General features: G+C 41.6%; 1 protein-coding gene across 1 annotated transcript in view; it reads left to right on the forward strand.

Annotated features, from left to right (window-relative positions):
• The first annotated feature begins 1,874 nt into the window (after positions 1–1,874).
• MKLN1 (muskelin 1) overlaps positions 1,875–19,103 on the forward strand; it is a 361,418-nt gene continuing 344,189 nt past the window's right edge. Inside the window, exon 1 of the mRNA XM_039243337.1 lies at positions 1,875–1,997. The gene's annotated coding sequence lies outside the window, so the exon portion shown is untranslated. The remainder of the gene's footprint in view (positions 1,998–19,103) is intronic.

The following is a 19,103-nucleotide window of genomic DNA, read 5'->3' on the forward strand; positions in this document are numbered from 1 at the left end:
AGAAGCCCAGATACGGGAGCCACAGCATCCGGGAGCTGTGGCGTCTGTGCGTGCGTGTAGCCTTTGCTGTTACATAGGAAACCGAACAGAAGGAGCGTCCTTAAATCCTTCCCTACAGTCGCCAAACCCACGCTCCGCTAACATGACATTTCGTGGCTCCTACTTTATTCTCCCCAAGAGCAATGAGTTTTCTATCGGGTCTGATTAATTTTGCACAAAGTCGAAAAGAAAAACCGGATTCGTGTCTCTGCGAGTTCAGTCAGCTCTCGGGTAGAAAAGAAATGACAAAACAATAATAACAGAAATAGAATCGGGCGTTTGATACATAATTACCATCACCACCAGCTTTAAAGCTTTCTGGAATTACATTCCTCCGGTAACTGTTGATGATGCTCGCAGGAGGCTAAATGCAATGCAGTTTTTCTCTTCCGCAGCTATATTAGGGCTTTGTTGCTGACAACGGTAAAAACTTGTTTGTGTCAGGAAGTGAGGTACGTAGATGTGACCTGGAAGGTACAAACAAAACCAAAGTGGCAGTTTTTGCATTAGTTTTCTGACCACATTGTTTCAAATGGTGAGAAGCAGCTGTTTGCTGTAAAATGCTAGTAGCGTGTGTTTTGGTAGGAAATAAAATCATCAGAAAAACATGTTTCCCTTAATCATACTGTGCATGCTAGACACTAGAAAGTATATATATATATATATCATACACACATAATGTGTGTGTGTGTGTGTGTGTGTGCACGTATGTATGTCTACGTGAGTACAGAAAGAAAAAGAGCAGGTGCATTTTTAGGATAGTTTCAGCCAATAATTTTGTCATCATTTCCAGTGCATTTAACTGAAACATTTAACACTCTGACTTATTCAAATCCAGTGTTGTGTGGAAACTGTAACATCAGTTTTGAGTGCCCTCAGGATTACTGAATCACAACCCCTTTATGCGCTTAATGCCTTAAATCCCAAATCTCTGCCTTAAAGTTTTTGTGGACCGTGGAGATCTTATGCAGTAAATCCAACCTAAACAGCTACTTCTATGCTTTGGTTCATGCTGTTCCATTTATAAGGAAAACTCCCTGTTTGTACTGACGGAATTATGAAAAACTTCTCAGGTAACTAAGGGGTTGGAAGGAAGATCGTCTATTCCTTTGGCTTTGCCTGGACTCTATCTCTTTCCACCTCATCAGTTAACCTCATCAGCCATGATGAATGATCTCCACTACATCCCTTCTAATGCCTTAATATGTCCCCCTAATTTTTACCTTCCTATGGAATGCCTAATTCTTCCATCGAAAGGGATCGAAAGGCCCTTTTGTGCCCTTGTCTCCCAATTCAGCCCCCATGCTGCCTGGGTACTCAGCTCAGGCCTCCCCCCAGTACTCCCTCCCGGGCCTCCCTCCCCTGCAGCTTTCCCCCACCCAGCCACCCCCCACCTTCCCAGCTCCGTCTCCCTTCTCAACAACTCTCCCTCCTTACCTCTCTTTGACCTCCTTTATTCTCCTTCACAGCATGGCCCTTGACTTCTCGGCCTCTTCTTTCCCTGCAATGTGCTGCCCCTACTTGGGGTCTCCTTGGCACCCTTCTCTCTGGTCCCATCCCTTCTGACGCCAAACCCCAGCACTCCTCAACGGCTCGGCCTTGTCGGCTTTAGCCTCATTTTGCTCCCCCATGCCCCTGGGTTGGGAAACAAGTGTGAGCTGCAAAGTGGGGGCAAGAATCCCCCTCGGCGGTGGCCCCAGCCTCGCCCCCCTCCGCCCCTCCCGAGTCCCGGTTGTGGCGCTTCCTGGGCGGATGGTTGGGACTTGCTGCAGCAGCTGCGGTTCTGCTGTGTCATGCAAGAAGGAGGCGGCGGCGGCGGCCGGAGCTGGAGGGGGAGGAGGGGAGGAACCTGATCTCTCCGGTAGCGGAGGGCTGGAGGCAAACACCGAGCTCCCCCAGAGCCGCCCGGGAGCAGGGAGGGCACCGCTACCCGAGGGGCCCTCCCCGCGGGGCAGATGGTAAGTGGGGCGGCGCAGGTGGTCGCCTTGGGAAGGGAGCGCGCAGGGGGGTCGGGGGGCTGATGGGGGAGGCGGGCAGAACTAGGAGTCACCCGGCCAAACTGAAGGAGCCCAGTGTCCAGTCGAAAGGGACCCAGGCCATAATAAGGATGACCAGCCAAACGCAGCAGTAATTACCATTCTAATAACGCCCCGCAGTTGACCCAGGCTACAAAGAGGAGTTGCGCATCCCGAACCCAGGACAGAGCTAGAGCAATGATTCAGGGTTTGAAAACCATCGTCCCATCAGGCTTGGCGCTTTAGGGTGCAGCAGAGTAGCAGAAGTCAGCATACACCATATACCTATAGCCCAGCTGCGCTTTAAGGGTTGTCTTGTTTAAAACTAAGGAAGGGGATGGAAACCTGCCCAGCCTCACTTTAGCCACCAAAATAATGCTCTTGGCCAGTGGCCTCGGACAAACAGCCTCTGGTGCAATTAAACAATCAATAGGAAAAATAGCTTCATTCCCCCTCACCACCCTCCTTCCCCAAGCTCCTTCCACCAGGATAATGTATTCTGCATAAAATAGGGAAAGAAACCTATGTGTTATATTTCCTCCCATCCCACCTTCCCCGTCTCCAGCCTCTGCCCCGCACAAACTGCCCACCCCACTATTTACCCCACTTTCAGACTGCGATTGATGTTGCATGAGGGGATTGCCCTAAACTCTCGACGATTTCCCCCACAACAGGAGATTCAGAAACAGAACTGAGAGCAGTGAATGTGGGGGAAAGGCTGGGGCACCCAGAAACATCTTTTACCTGATAGATTTCTCAGGACAACTTTTTTTTTTCTCCAATTCTTTTCCATTTTGCTTCTGGAAATTTCAAAGCACTTTCTGAGATACCATTTTTTTTTAATGTCAGTCATACATTTAGAAGTAAGGGGTTGGCGGGATTAACTGAAAGGCTAATGACGGTCTCAAAAGCACATGCTGTTGCTAGGGAACTCAGCTCATCCTGCTCCGAACCCCTAGCATGTTCAGTGAACATCAAACTTCACAGGGTGTTATTAAAATGAGTGGCATTCGGTTAAAGGCGTTCTTCCTTGCGTTGTAGCATCCTGGATTATGATCGATTGCCTCACACCCACATATCTTGTTTTCCTAATTTGATTTCTGTATTTGCGTCACTGCCAGGGACACGCAGACTAGACCAGTCAGGTTCACTTCCTGTTTCTCAGAACTGGTTTATATTTGGTCTCCGTGCACTAGCTGGTAAAACATTATCAAACTGATCCTCTTGGAAAGAAATCTCTGCTTTCCGTGAAAACAAATTATCCTAATTAAATTCTAATTCCCATGGAAAACGTCATCATTTGAGGAATAAATTAGACTGCCAGTTACCATTTCAGAAAACCATTCTTGAAATGTAAATCCTCTGTAAACCCAGAATCCTCATTCCTCAGCATTTAGAACTAAAACAAACTCAAGTAGAGAGTAGATTTAAGGATGATATTTCTAAAATGAAGCTCAAAAAATACACATTGAAGCTGGGGAAACCATTTAGACTAAATAAGTCACGAAATTGAATGGAATCCAGGCCCCGGGAGCACAAATAAGGTTGGGTTAGCATTGGGGCGCTCAGAGGACAGAGTGTGATCACAGGGCTACCCTGCAAACAGGAACCCATTACTTTCTGCACTAATTGTCTCTTTTACCAATTCCCCCTGGACAAGATGGCTTTGCTTTCTCTTTTAAGGTCCTTCCTTTTTATGACAAGAATACTACAAAGGCAGTATCATAAAAATAAGCACTATGTAAATAGGGGGGTTCTGATGTAGATGATTTGTTCAGATGGAAAATAAAGAGGTGTGTGGAGGAAACCTCAGTCAACTGGAAGTCAGGAAATTTGCCCCTACCTCTCCTTTAGACTGGATGACCTTGGGCAAGCCACTATAGGTCTCCTCACATCGGTTTCCTCACAGAAGCTTAATGAAAGTGCTAGACTAAAGATCTCTAAGCTTCCTTCCATTTATAACGTTCTGTGATTATATTGAAGTCAGTACATAAAAATTTCAATTTTAGCTGGATTTTGCAATGTTAAATTTTAGCTCTGGAACTTGAATGCCCATCCACAGAGTCCTTGGGGGAAATGACAATGGAATGTGATTTGCTGTTGATACCTAATTTTTTAGTGTCAGTTGCCGGACAACCAAAATAAAATCAACCTTACTCCCGATGTACTTCCTCTCTGCTTCCTTGGTGGTGTTGTAGAAGCAACAGGATAAGAGGTAGAAAGGATATAAAAGGGTATGGAAAGACCTTTTGGTCATTCGAGATTTAGTTAACCCAAGTACTCTGATGAACAAAACCATGGAATGATGAGGAAGAGCTAAACAAAAAATAATCAACTGAATCCTCATGGTGCTAATAATCTATTTGTCTATATTTTCATTAATGACAGGAAAAACTACACCTAGTCCAGGTTTTCAAATTTTTCAGATCGAAGATGTTAAGAAGTAGCGTGAAGAAGGGTGAGATTTGTGCCACAGAGAAAAGACCTGACTGTGAAACGTAACTCTGCCACTTTAATTCATTCGTTATTGCATGCCTGCCATGTGCCAGGTACTGTGTGCCTGCTGTGTGTCAGGTACTGTGCTAAGCACTGGGAATACAAAGATGAATAGCACAACCTGTTCTGAAGGACTTACAGCATAACAAGGAGACAGATGAGGACATGGTTGATCACACAACCGTGAGATAACATCAACAGGGAGCTTATTAGAGAGGTACCTAACCCTGAGAACTTACCAGAGAAGATGAGTTTGGAAGGATAATTAGAAGCATGCCAGACAAGTGGGCAAGTTAAAAAGAAATGTATTCCAGGCAAAGAAAGTACTATGCATGAAGTCCTGGTAAAAGTTGTGTCCAGAGCTGAAGGTGAAAGGCAGTGCCCAGCAAGTAGTAGATTATCAGTAAATGCACATTATGAATGTTTGGCAGAAGTCCTAAAGCCCTACCCAGAAAGATCAGCAAGGTCTTGTATTGGGAAAGGTCTTCTCTTGTCTTGCTGAGAGGTTTCAACTTATCCTAAGGCCCATGGAGAGCCACCGATAAATTTTAAGGAACACAATTAGGGGATCAAATTGTTCATTTTAGAAATTCTCCACTTTGGAGAATTTATTGGTGTGATTAACGCTGTGAGCAGGGAGACTAGTTAGGCAGTTGTTTTAGTATTAAAGGAAAGAAATGATGAACGTCCAAATATAGGCAGCAAAAATGGAAATGGAGAGAAGGGAAAGATTTGAAGAATATCAAAGACATAGAACCAACTGAATTTTATTATTTATTATATATAAAAGAATAGGAGATTTATGGCATAAGTAAATGGGAGGATCATGGTACCATTTGCTAAGATGGGAACTTCGGGAAGAACAGTAAGTTGAGGAGAGAAGGTAAGTAGTTTGATTTTAAACACGTTGAGTTTGAAATGTCCACAAGATATCAAAGCGAAGCTGTCTCTATGTAATTGAACAGGAGAGTCTAGAACTCAGGAGAGAGAGCTATACTGGGGACATCAGAATAAGTGACAGCTCATGGAAGTAGATGAAATCCCCCAAAGAAAATGTACAGAGTAAGAAGAGAAGACCCCTAAGAAAATGCAGCATTTCAAAGGTGAGGCAAAGAAAAAGTACAGAAACAAAGATACAGGAGAAGAACATCCATAAAGGTTAGAAGGACCAGAAACACATCATTTCAGAGGAGCCAAGAGAGGAAATGTCAACAGTATTAAACACTAGAGAAAGGTCAAGAAAAACGAGGACTTAGATTTGGGAACAAGGAAATCATTGTGTTTGGCAAGAAGGAATTTATCAGGATAGAGGGGGATAGGAGCAGATTGCATCGGATTGAGGAGTGGATGGGCGGAGAGGAAATAGGTAGAAGTGATTGTGTGGGATAGATAGGAAGGACGCCAGGGCAAGGAGAGAAGGAAAATAAAGGCATTGGGAAAAGAGTGAAATCATGGTCTCTGAGGTGAAGGCTACATAAGGAAATAGGGAGATAATACAGTAATACTCAATTCTTCGTTCTTGCAGCCTTGTCCTCCAAACTAAATGTCATCACCGTGTACCAGTTCCTCAAGCCAAAAGAACATGTAGCTACTCGTGGTTCTTCTCTTTTCCTTAGTTCTCATATCCAGTCCATGAAGAACTCGGGTCAACCCTACCTCCAAAACATTTCCAAAATTGGTCTCATTCTCTCTCCACTGCCACCACCTGTCAAGTGTCTTCTTCTGGTATCGTTGAATAGCATTCTAATTGGTTTTACTGCTTCTACCCTTATCCCTTTTCCTCACAGCCAAAGTGACATAAATCATGTCATATCACTTCTCGTCTTAGAATCCTTCCATGTCTTCTAATTGCACTTGGAAGAGAGTCCATACTTCTTGGCTGGCCTGCAAAGCCTTAGGCAGCATCCCAGACCACCTCTTCAATCTCCTCTCCCACCACTCTCCCCCGAGTTCGATCACAATGGCCTTTTCTCTACTCTTTTCCCTAGAACACTCTTTCAGTCATTCCAATCTGTTTAAATATCACCTCCTCAAAGAGGCCCTTCCTGACCACCCTGATGAAAGAAACTATCCGTCTCTGTCCACCTTCCCAATCGTCTTATGTATTTTTTTTTCATAGGAGCAAAACTTTATTACTACTGGGGTTTTTGTTTGTTTCTTTGTTTTCGCTTATAGCTGATAACCCCTTTGAAACGTAATGCCCATGGAAACTCCTGGCATATCATAGGCACTCAAAAATGTTCATTGGATGTTTATAGAAAGAAAAAGAGAGGATCTAATAATTACAATAATTATTAGAAATTAAAGGCATAAAGGATCAGAGCCTCAAGTGGTTGAGGAATGATCCACCAGTGATGATAGGTTACTACGCTTTGAAGTTTGCAGAAGTGGACAACTTACTAGCTGTGTGATCCTGGACATTCACATTCTCTGAGCTTCATTTTGTGGTTTATAATAACACATGCCTGACAGGGCTGTTAGTAAAATTAAATGAAATAAAACAGGTATACACGTAAGACCATCTTGTCCAGCTATTTTCAGGAAGTCAGGACTTCTGCAAATCAGTTCCTGACCTCTACGTGTGAGCTCTTCGTGTGTGCACCCCATAATGGACCTAAGACTCCAGCAATTACTTATTATTAGAAAAAACAATTGGCTGAAGTGTGGCTTTTAAAAAAACACTTGGCTGGGGCGCCTGGGTGGCTTAGTCGGTTGAGCGTCCGACTTTCGCTTAGGTCATTATCTCGCAGTTCGTGGGTTCGTGCCCCGCGTCGGGCTCTGTGCTGACTGCCAACTCAGAGCCTGGAGCCTCTTTCGGTCTGTGACTCCCTCTCTCTCTGACCCTCCCCTGCTCACGCTGTCTCTCTCTCTCCTAGAAATAAATAAAACATTAAAAAATAATAATAAAAAAATAAATAAAAAATAAAAAAAACTTGGATACCTGAAAGAACATAGAAATCAGATTATTTAAGAAGAAATCAAACCACTCCTATAAATCAATAAGAAAATATCTTTGGATTTGGAAAATTGGGTAAAAGATGACAAATCAAGGAATGGTCTCCCTTAACAAGAGCTATGCAGATTATAACTGCAGTGAGGTGAATTTTTTACCTATCAGGTTGAGACAAATCGAAAAGTTTAATAGTATACTTGGCCAGGATGGGAAGCAGGCACTTTTTTACACTGTCAATAGGAATAAAAGTTGGTACCACATCTGTGGAGAGCCACCTGGCAGTATTTATCAAATTATTAAATGAACAAAGATTTTGACCTAGATATTCCACTTTTCTATATTTATCCAGTAGATTTACTCACACATACTTTGAAGAATAACTCTTGGAGGATCTTTACTGAAGCATTAATTACCGTAGTTAAAGACTGGAAATGGCTTACATGTCCATTGATAGAGAAGTGGTTAAGTAGGGGCTCCTGGGTGGCTCAGTTGGTCGAATTTCCGACTCTTGAGTTCAGCTCTTATCAGGATCTCAAGGTTTTGGGATTGATTGAGCCCCGTGTCAGGTTCTACATTGAGCATAGAGCCTGCTTAAGATTCTCTTCCTCTCCCTCTGCCCTTTCGCTCCTTCCTCTGTTCTCACATGCTCTCTTTCTCTCTTTCTCTCCCTCTCTCAAATAAATAAATAAATAAACAAACAAACATAAATAAATACATAGAAAAATGGTTAAATAGATCATGGTACATTATACAAGTGAATGGTAGGCATCTGTTAAAAATTGTGAGGTAGTTCTAGGTAGACTGATGTGAAAAGATCATATATATATATTTGGGGGGGAGAGCGGCAGGGTGGCTCAGTCGGTTGAGTGTCCGACTTCAGCTCAGGTCATGATCTCACAGTTGGTGGATTCAAGCCCCGCGTCAGGCTCTGTGCTGAAACCTTGCTCAGAGCCTGGAGCCTGCTTCAGATTCTGTGTCTCCTTCTCTCTCTGCCCCTCCCCTGCTCATGATTTGTCTCACTTTGTCTCTCAAAAATAAATAAATGTAAAAAAATTATATATATATATATACTTTTTTTTTTTTTGCCTGAAAGACATTATCTGTGAGAAGATAAAATAGAGCAGGGCAAGAGCAGATGTGAAGAGACCAGTTGGGAATATATTATTTCACATTCATGTGACAGATGATGGTTTCTCAGCCTATAGTGGCAACATGCACAGGAAGAAAAATGACCAGAGTCAAGAGTTATTTTAAAGAATTTGATGATTGAATGGAAATGGTAGGTTGTGGGGAGGGAGTTAGTGTCTTTCCAAGATCTGGTGCATGAACGGAGGTGTCATTTTCCGAGACAGAAAGGAAACACAAGAATCTTGGGGTGGTAACAGAATTATAGGGGAAGATCAAAGTTCTATGTGAGTAGAGATGTCCACTGTGGACTTGTGATATGAGTCCAAAGCTCAGAAGAGCTGCTGGGATTGGGGTTATATATTTGGGAGAAGATTCCCTGAAAATGGTAGGCAGAATTAAAAAAAGAAAAAAGCAGACCTAGGACTGAGTTCTGGTCATTTCAAGATTGCACAGAAAGAAAGAGATGGCAATAGAATTGAAAATCAGAAACCAGAAAAATAGACCAGGAGACTATGGGACCAAAGAAACCAAGGGGGATCAATTCATATTAAATGCTGCCAAAAGTTACAGGAAGATCACTATAACTTGTTTCTCTCATAAATCCTTGTCCTATGCCTCACACATAATAAATGACCAATAAACTTTTGTTACATTGAAAAAAAGAGAGAGACAAAGTCACAGGAAGAGAGAGAAAAAGGCAGAGATACAGAAAGATGTATCTCTTACAGAATGTACAGAATGTATCTTTGGGTCTCAACAAATAAATAAATAAGACATATTCCCTTAAACATTACTGCAAACCAAACTCGATCTTAGAAAAAATAAGGAAGTTCTTTTCCCTTGGTTTTGCTCTTCAACGCTCAGAGATTGAGCTCTCAGAGTGCCATGCTGTTGTGATGTTAAGTGCCTCCTAAAAACATTCTGATAGATAATAGTCACCTGTGTCTCGTCATTCTGAGTCATTTTTGTCTTTATTTAGGTCCCGGGTGATGACAAAAAGAGCAATTTGCTTTTCCTCGTCTATCTGACTCCATCATCCCACCTTGAATCAGTTGATGGAGTCTGGAGAATCCATTTCGGTGCCACTGCAGTTCTGTAATACACTGTAACCACTCACAAGGATGCCCAGCCCCAGTTTCCCACCAAAGAGAAAGATGACTTTTAGCAGGAAGAGATATATCACCTTTTAGAGAAACCACCAGCTTCTCAGTCTGTTACCATTCCTGCCCAAAGGTGCTGCTGCTATCAGGAGAGGCTGTAGAGAATACCAAAGGATAAAAGGTTTTGATTTTATCTGAGAACATGGAAACCTACATAGCAAAAGAGGTGTCATGAGCTTTCGGTCCAGTGTCCTTGAATTAGAAACTAAAATAATAAATGTAGTTTAAACAATATTTAAAATGTTACAACATCCTATATTATTTAGTTAGACCAAGGGTTAACAAACTTTTTCTCGAAAGGGCCAGATGGGAAATATTTTAGGTTTTGTGGGCCATACAGCCTCTGTCCCAACTACTCAACTTTTCCATTGTAGTGTGAAACCAGTCATAGATAATGCATAAGTGAATGAGTATGGCTGTATTCCAATTAAACTTTATTTATGGACCCTAAGGTTTGAATTTCATATAATTTTCACATGTTACAAAACCTTTTTTTTTTTTTTTAATCTTTCTCAGCTCCTTAAAAATGTGAAAACCACGCATAGCTCACAGGCTATACAAGAACAAGGGGTGTGCTGGATTTGCACAGTAGTTTGTGTCTTATGGACAGTAGTTTGACAACCTTTGATTTAGAGAAATATGAAAATCGTGTCACGAGAAAGTTTTTCAGATTCAGAATTCTGAAGAAGATCATCTGTTTTATATATACCCGTTTATTTTAACGTCTCAAATGTATTTGAACATACAAACACATTTGCCCACATCTGATTTCTTTGGGAATAACATATGTCTTCTTAGTATTGATTTAAGGCTTTGCCCCTCCTCTTCCGTATAATGAACAAATGTGTAGGAATGTGGTATTTCTGTAAAGCAAACTGAAGAATTCTTGCTACTTGACTATAAATACCCAAGCAAAAGAAGACATAGTAATTCTAATCATATTTTTATTTATTTGTTTATTTATTTTAATGTTGTATTTATTTTTTGAGAGAGAGATAGAGACAGCATGAGTAGGGGAGGGTCAGAGAGAGAAAGAGACAAAGAATCCGAAGACAGGCTCCAGGCTCTGAGCTAGCTGTCAGCACAGAGCCCGACGCGGGGCTCAAACCCATGAACTGTGAGATCATGACCTGAGCTGAAGTCGGACACCTAACTGACTGAGCCATCCAGGCACCCCTCTAACCATATTTTTAAACCATATTAATTCATTCAGTGAGTACTTATTAATGATCTGCTTCTTACATAGTGCAGTACGGAGTATTACGGTATTTGAGATAAAAGAGATAGATGGATAGGTAGCTGGGTAGATACTTAGGTAGATGAAAAATCTAGTGGCTGATAGATGTCAATGAGAACTGTTTGGATGTATCATAGTATAAATGTAGCCACTTTAGCAACACACAGACAGATCGTTAGACAAAACTAAGTTTAAATCCAAGCCCTTTTGTGTTCCAGATGTGTGACCTTGGGCTGATTACATAAACCAGATAAGCTTCAGCTTCCTCTTTTTTAAAATGGAGACAATAATACTACCTCTCAAGGATGTTGGGGGATTAAATAAGCTAGTGGATATAAATCAGCTAGTGTGGTACTTGGTACGTGGTAAATAATCAGTAAATGGTAGCTTACACCAATATGAAGCTATATAATTTGCCCAAAAGAGGCACATAATCAAAGACAGAGCAGAGTAACTTTGTGAGTTAAGAACTTCTGAACACAAATAGAAACCCACAGGCCTGAGGGTTAATGCCTGGTAGAGAAGATTTGGGTGAAAATAAAAGCAGAAGTGACGTTGTCACTGGAGCATACAGTAAAGCAGCTGGCCAGTTGCCTTTGCCTGTCCAAGTGACCAGCTGCTGGATTGGCTAAGGAGCTCTACCTATAGGTCTAGTTCCCCGACCTCCTGATACTTTAACACCATTCTGACTGGGGACAAAACGTGTCATCCGTATCAGCCCCAGCATTGCGCATTCTTCCAATCTGGTCAGCTGTGAGCCTCAGACACAGCTGTAGATCGCTCCTACTCTGCCTTCCATTCCTATGTTGATCCAATGTGGGGCTTCCACCTTGACCTCTACACCTTCAGTCTCTGGTCATTTTGCCTTGCATCCCAGTCTTTCTGTAGCTTTGGGACCCCTTCCTGAATCCTGGTCTTCTTTACCACGACACTGACATTAGTGAATCTCTTCCCTAGAGGGCTGTATTCTGCTGCCCACACCCCTGCTTATGATCTCCTTAAACTGTGGTACACATTGGCCTTACCCTTCATGCTGGACTGCCTAGTATTAATAGCTTCTTGAACTTTACCTTGGTAAGAGACACCAGGCTTGAGGAGCCTGGCTGCCCTAATCCATGCCAGCTTCTGTATTCACGGCCTGTGCCCCGGGGAGTACTCCCCACACCCGTCTTGGCTTATACTCTCTCTCCACTGGCCGTGTGTTGTCAAGCCTTGTGACCCTGTTATGGCAACATTAATAATGCTTTCCCAATACAAATGACACACTTATTGGCAGAGGGGCATGATACGGGGGTAATGAAGAACTTCAACATCCAGTGACAAGCTCATTCTGCTGAAAAGAGCATCAAATAAAGTTGGCATGACTTAAATCTAATTTCTTATTGAAGAGGTACTATTCTATGCTTAATTCTCACCACCTAAGAAGAATGTGTTGGTGAAGCAGAAGTGACATGCAACTTAAAATAAGTGACCACAGCATCCTTGAACTTGTAATAGCCAGCAAAGGCAATTCTGCACTTGCTAACATGACACAAAGAAGACTTGAGCAAGTTAAGAGAAAAGATGGGCACAAGGCTCTGTCTGGCCAGGAACTAGGAAAGAAGGAGTAAAATGACTTGAAATTTAAATTTTGTGGCGCCTGGATGGTTCAGTTGGTTAAGTGTCTGACTTCGGCTCAGGTCATGATCTCACAATTCATGAGTTCAAGCCCCGCATCAGGCTCTGTGCTGATAGCTCGGAGCCTGGAGCCTGCTTCGGATTCTGTGTCTCCCTCTTTCTCTGCCCTTCCCCTGCTCCCACACTCGCTCTCTCTCTCTCAAAATAAATAAACATTAAAATTTTTTTAAAAGAGAGATTAAAATTTTTATGAAACAGGTGACTTCAATGAAGAAAAGAGAGCATGTAAAATAAGATAAACGTGACCTGAGGCTGTTAGGTGCCCGACTCTTGATTTCGGCTCAGGTCATTCATGATCTCACAGTTGGTAGGATTGAGCCCCTCATCAGGCTCAGCACTGGCAGCACCGAGCCTGTTTGGTATCTTCTCTCTCCCTCTGTCTCTGTCTCCCCTCCCTCCCCATTCGCACACACACACACTCTTTCTCTCTCTCAAAGTAAATAAAATTTATTTAAAAAATAAATGATAAATAAATAAGATCAATGCGGCTGCTCAAGAAATGTTCTGATAACCTCATATGTTTAAAGGACATGTACAGAAAGCAGGACCAAGGCCTTGTTCAAAGGAAGGGCTCGGGTCTGTGAAGATAATGCAAGAGAGCTAATGTCCAGAGACAACTAGGATCTGGAAAAAGTACTGAAGACAATTAATGGGTTTTTGTTTGGTTTTTGCTTATGTTTATAATAAGAACAATAATAAAGACAGGATAGTGTTGTTGAGTGGGGCAGACTATCTAATACTAATGTTTGAAAAACACAGTCATTCAACTACAGCATTTCCTAGATTATAAGGTACAAACTTTTTCCTCTCACATTTTTTATATTTCAAGAAGCAGAATGTATCTCTAGTATATATGTTTAATGTGGTAGTGTTTGGGGGAAGGGTTCTAAAAACAGTGATTAAACAGTGGTGCAATAAATTGGTCTTAGAATTTCTTTTTTTTAATGTTTATTTATTTGAGAGAGAGCATGCATGCACACAAGGTAGGGGCAGAGAGAGGGAGAGAGAGAATCCCAAGCAGTCTCTACACTCAACGCTCGGCATGGGGCCTGACTTCGGGCTTGATCTCAGAACCTCAAGATCATGAACCGAGTCGATATCAAGAGTCCAACACTTAACCGACCGAGCCACTCAGGTGCCCGAGACTAGAATTTCATAAATGGCATTTTATTCACTTCGCTCTGCTGGTATCAATCACACTCAGCGGATGAAGGGTCCACTTTGTGTTCTGGCAGGGGCAGAACTGCCAGTGGCCGCCAAAGATAAGAGAGATCAGAAAGCAGTTTAGAGGCCACATTCAAAAGTGTTTTGCCCCATGGAAGGGAGCAGAGAAGGGCGGACAAGCACTAACTAAGAATAGAAGAGTCGAAAGTATTCAAGATGGGACTGAGACAAGAGAGGAAAGCCGTGGTCAAAACATCTAAGGAGTAAAAAGAGATAGTGCCAGCCCACAGAGGCTGTCACTTCATAGGCACGTCACAGAGGGAGAAGGGATGATTTCTTAGCCCGAGCTGCCATAATAAATACCATAGACTGGGTGACTTAAACAACAAAAAAAACACATTTATTTCACAGTTCTTCAGGCTAAGAAGGCCAAGATCAAGGCACCAGCAGCTTTGGTGTCTGGTGAGAGGCTATTCCCTAGTTTGCCGATAACCATCTTCTTGTGTATCCATATACACATAGAAAGAGAGAGACACTCTCTTTGTCTTTTCTTACAAGAGCGTGAATCCCATTCATGGGGTCAAATGGATGATGGCTTGCCCTGGGCAGGACATTTTGAACTGTGCCTGGCTCATAGTATGTGGGTACTGCCATGTCTTACGTTCTGAATCACTGCTGTGTTCAACTTAAAGCCTCAGTGCTCCAGGGTCCAACATAGAAAATATTTAGATCAAAATATAGATCTGGGCTCTCAAACTAGGAAAAGACATTGCAAAGTGATATAAGTAAAACCCTGAATTTAAAAAAAAAGTCAAGAAATAGTCCAATAATCCAAATAAATAACCAGAGAACAAAGTGCCCAGAAGACAATGATTTTACCAGAATAAATTCAGGGGAGAGTGGAGGGTGTGGTCTATTTCCACGGGGTCTATGGAACCCATATTAAAGAAGAATTCCATAGGACCTGTAGATCATTAGGCCATGAAGAAAATTGTTCCAACCATATATGATTAGACCTTTAGAAAGTGTGATGCACCCAGGCGGTCCCTATGTGGTTTGAACGTAAAGTTCAGCACCTGAGGAAGGGACCATGTCTTTTCATGATTTTTAACTCTTAGTATCTACCATGTTACTAGTGATAAAACAAATGAGTTTTTAAATGCCAGAAAGTTTCTCATTTTCTTTTTTTAAATTTTTAATTAATTTATTTTGAGAGACAGCACAAGGAGGGGAGGGGCAGAGAGGGAAGGAGAGAGAGAGAGAAAGAGAGAGAGAGAGAAAGAAAGAATCCCAAGCAGGCTCTGCACTGTCATCATGGGACTCGACCCCACAAACCATGAGATCATGACTGGAGCCAAAACCAAGAGTCAGAGCCTTAACCAACTAAGCCACGCAGGTACGCCCAAGAATTTCTCATTTTCTATTCGAAACATTATCTCGATATTCAAAAATATAATCCTTACTTTACTTTTCTTCTCAAATGCATTCCCTTTTCCCAGCTGCTGCTTCCTTTGGGACATCCATGAAGTCCTGGGAACACTGACTCTACCTTTATCTCTGGGAAATAGGGCATGAGTTCCAGACTAAGCCAATGAATTTCATTTTCTTGGCCACAGTGACTACTTCAGGTATGGCTGTGTGACCTAAGTCAGTCCAGTCAAAAAGAATGTCACGACTTTTGCTGGAAATGCCAGAACAAAGATAATTTGCTTCAGGAATTGAATGCAGTTGAATGCAAAATCTCTGGGAGTCTTTGTCCGCCATCTTGGAACCTCAGGGGGAGGGTCTATTGAGAATAGCACTATCGCCAGGGATTAAAGCAAATAAATGAAAAGGGAGTCTTCAGGTACTCTCCACATTGTGTGAGCCACCTGGGAAATATGACCCTGAAGCTTTTGAACTTTTCATTTAAGGGAGCCAATAAATAATTGTTTTTGTTTAAGCCAATTTGAGTTAAGTTTGCTTTTTCATGAAACCAAAGCATTATTTTTATTCAAAATAATGAATAAACATAACTAAGAAGGAATGGAATGAATTCAGATGGGTTAAAAAGTTAAATGTGAAAAATGGCTACATAAAAGAAGCTATAGTGTTGAAAAGATGTGGTAAAAGCATTTCTTGACCTTATCGTGGTAAAGGCCTTCATGAGCAAAGAAGTAAAGGCTTATGGTTTACAAAAGAAAAATACTTATAGATTTGACTACTTAAAACGTTTAAATTTATGTAGATAAAACAGTACTACAAACAAAATTAACAGATAAGTGAAAGATTCTAGAACTTTACAATTATATATGACAAATATACATAAATATATGTATGACAAAGAGTAATAATAATAACAGTAATAATCCTTAATATATAAAGAGCTCTTGCAAACTTATAAGAAGAATACATCTCAAAAAAAATGGGTAAAGAACATGAAAAGGCAAAAAAAAAAAAATTCAGTTGGTCATTCATTAAAATGAAAGCAGTCCAGGGGCACCTGGGTGGTGCAGTGTGTTAAGCATCCGACTCTTGATTTCAGCTCAGGTCATGATCTTGAAGTTCTTGAGATCAAGCCGCACATCAGGCTCTGCACTGACAGCTAGGAGCCTTCTTGGGATTCTGTCTCCTCTCTCTCTCTGCCCCTTCACCCACTCACATGCACACATGCTCTCTCTCTCTCTCTCTCTCAAAATAAATAAACTTCAAAAAAATAAAATGAAAGCAGTCCAATCTTACTAGTAATTAATTAGAGAAACACAGATCAAGGTAAAACCAGATGTCCTTACGCCTAGCAAATTGTCAAGAACTTTAAAATAATATCTTGCATGGTTAAAGATACAGGGAAATAAGCACCATTGTACATTATTGGGCATGAAAATTGATTCAACCATTCTAGACAGCAATTTGGTGTTGTGTATAAAAAACTAGCATCTGCAAACCATTTAACACAGTCATTTCATTTAAGAGTTTAAAATATTTAATACATTATTTACCTGCAGGTTTCTAAGTGGTAGTGATAACTCTACCACGTAGCATGTACAAGTTCTATGCAAAAGTACTTTCCATCTACCATCTTAGTTAATTTTCCCTAACACCCAGAAACACAAGCACTGCCATCATCCCATTTTACAGATGAAGAAAACAAAGTTCAGGATGGCTAATGAATATGCTTCTGATTAGACAACAAGTAAGTAGTAGAGGTGGGATTTGATCACAGAAAGGTCTCAGGGCCCCCATGCTCCAGTATTATACTAAAGTATTCTTTTGGTCCGTGGCTCCCCCCTGTTCTGCTCAACTTATTTTTTTCTCTTAAGAGGAAGATTTAATTAAAAAATAAAATAACTATGGGGTAGTGGGTGGCTCAGTCAGTTGAACATCTGACTTTTGATCTCAGCTCATGTCTTGATCTCAGGGTCATGAATTCAGCCCCACATTGGACTCTGGGCTGGACATGAAACCTACTTAAAAATAAATAAATAAATAAATAAATAAATAAATAAGTAAATAAGTAAGTAAATAAATAAATAAATAAAAGAAGATTTGTTCATCTTGAGTTACAACTTAAAAGGCATAGTTCCGCTAAGAACACAAGGCTGAGAAATGGAAGAGAAAGAAGGTGAGAAAACCAACATTTATGGAGCCCTTATGATATGTTAGGTACTGTACTACCACTTGTAAGCCTCAGAACCCCTTTGCAATGTAGTTATGATTATCCCTATTTTCACTGATAAGTTGAGACAGAGAGATCATGACATGACCAAGGTCACTGAGCTATATAACAAAACCAGAATTCAAATTTACATCTGCCTGACTCCTAAGCCCTTGCTCTTTTCACTACTGGCTAATAAAAACACAGTATAAGGGGCGCCTGAGTGGCTCAGTCAATTAAGCATCCAACTTTGACTCAGGTCATGACCTCACGGTTTACGAGTTCGAGTCCCATGTCAGGCTCTGTGCTGACAGCTCAGAGCTTGGAACCTGCTTCAGATTCTGTGTCTCCCTCTCTCTCTGCCCCTCCCCAACTCATGCTATCTGTCTCTCTGTCAAAAATAAAGAAACATTAAAAAATATATAGTAAAACAAACAAAATGTAAAAATATAGTAGTTAGTGGGAAACAAATAAACTTCTGCAATTGACTTTAAAAAGTCAACTGTATAAATATAAGAATTATGAGACCTATTTTATTAGCATTTCAAGTGCAAAAGATCTCAGGATTTGGGTTGATTGTGAAGTACCATGAGTGAATATTAGTACTTTCAGAATACCAATACAGTCTCAGAATGAATATAGAGAACCCATGTCGTGGAAAGGCACAAGGATGCTCCAGCTGGTTTGTACACTGCTTATACCAGATGAGAGAAATTGAGATTCATTCCAGGTGCCACATTTTAAAAAGGACAGACAGCACTGGATGTCTTGAGGAGAGCCGCTAACTGGTAACACAATACATACAAACACCTATGCAAATACACACATGTAAAGACTGGATTCCTTCACAAAAGTGCAATGAGAAGACCCAGGAGGTAGCTGAAAACCACCTTCAATTAGAAGAAGGGCAGCTGTATGAAAGAGATGCTTCTTATATTGTGTGTGGCTCCAGAGGACAGGGAGCTGTGGTTGGAAGGAGGCAGATTTGGGCCAGTTAATGAAAAATCAAAACGTGACCATATCTTGCATGTTTTTAAGCACTAAAATGCAAAGTGGAGCGCTTCAGACATAGCAGGCCCTCTGCATATATGTATTGAACTACATGGTACAGTCAATTGCTCAAAACCACAAGAAGTTTGCCTTGTGTGAGGTGGTGGAAGTAATAGGTGGTGGAAGCCAGCTGGCGACCTTTTGTAATAAAGTCTCTCATCCCGTATAAAGAAATCCCTACACCTTACCCAACTCCACCTTTTCCCCAGCCGTTCATTACCTGCTTCCCTCTCAGCCAACTTCAAAGAGGAGTCTTTGTTCTATCCATTCCAGCCTGACTTCTCTCTAGAAGATGTGCTCATGAGATGTAATCTCCAGACATGATGGTATCAGTCATCCTACTCCAGGGAGAACTGTTGCTATTCCCTCTCGGAAGGGCTCACCTCCCTTTACCCGTGGACCTCCTCTACCCCATTCTCGTGCTCCCTTTCTGCTCCTCCCCAGCTCCCTCCTCCCTGACAACTGTCTGCACACTTTCCCTCAGCATTCTTTGCTCCATTTGCCCTCCCCAGGATATCTCATCCATTGTGAGGACTTCACTACCATTGGG

The sequence above is a fragment of the Hyaena hyaena genome, unplaced genomic scaffold, assembly GCF_003009895.1.
Source record: "Hyaena hyaena isolate Hyena2069 unplaced genomic scaffold, ASM300989v1 scaffold_8, whole genome shotgun sequence".
Lineage (NCBI taxonomy): Eukaryota > Metazoa > Chordata > Mammalia > Carnivora > Hyaenidae > Hyaena > Hyaena hyaena.